Consider the following 905-nt stretch of genomic DNA (forward strand, 5'->3'; position numbering starts at 1 on the left):
GTATTTATTTTTTTTATCATCACACACATAATTGCCAGAAAAATGGGAAGTATTTTTATAAAAGGATTCTATTTGTGTGTGTTATCCCTTTTTATTACAGTTTCCGTTCAGTATTATTTTGCATTGGTTTCAGGCGTACGGTACAGTGGTCAGACATCATACCCCTCACAGAGAGCTCCCTGCCTGGTACAGCCCAGTTATTACTATATTACTGACGATATTCCCACTGCTGTACTTTACGACCCATGACTATTTTGTGACTGCCTATTTGTACTTCTTAATCCCTTCACCTTTTTCACCCAGTCTCCCAAACCCCCTCCCCTCTGGCAACCACCAGTCTGTTCTCTGTGTCGATGAGTCTGCTTCTCTTTTGTTTCTTTATTTTGTTCCTTAGATTCTCGGTGTAAGTGAAATCATGTGGCGGTTGTCTTTCTCTGTCTGACTTATTTCACTTGGCCCTCCTGGGTTCTTACTTCCTCGTGAACTGCAGAAGCAATGAAGATGGCCTGTGACTACCCTCGGGGTCACCCCTTAGAGCTTCCTGCTCCTGCTGCAGGAGGCAGCGACGGGACGGTCCCGGGGAAGGGCTGGGTCCCCTCCCCTGTCTGCACTCCTCTGACAGAAATCTGAGGCGCTGTGCACCCGGCCTCCAGACACGTGCTAGCCAACTCCATCCGTCACAGAGGTGGTCCCCTCTCTCCTGACACCGCCCGGCCTGCCTCCCCGTTCGCCTCAGCCTTGCTCCTCTTCAGGAGAGCAGAGCGGCTCGACTCTTATCATAGAGGAAACCAACACAGACAGACAGTGGTTTCTGACTCAATAAATTGCTGTAAACTACCTGCTATATAGACTACTATAGTCTGAAGGTGCTGTCCTACATGAGCCTGGTGAGAAATCCCATATGA

The 905-nt window shown here is 48.5% G+C and overlaps 1 protein-coding gene across 1 annotated transcript in view; it reads left to right on the forward strand.

The window, feature by feature from the left end:
* Positions 1-905, forward strand: part of MYLK (myosin light chain kinase) — a 262,717-nt gene that overhangs the window by 175,818 nt on the left and 85,994 nt on the right.

Source organism: Myotis lucifugus, unplaced genomic scaffold (genome assembly GCF_000147115.1).
Source record: "Myotis lucifugus unplaced genomic scaffold, Myoluc2.0 scaffold_105, whole genome shotgun sequence".
Classification (NCBI taxonomy): Eukaryota; Metazoa; Chordata; class Mammalia; order Chiroptera; family Vespertilionidae; genus Myotis; species Myotis lucifugus.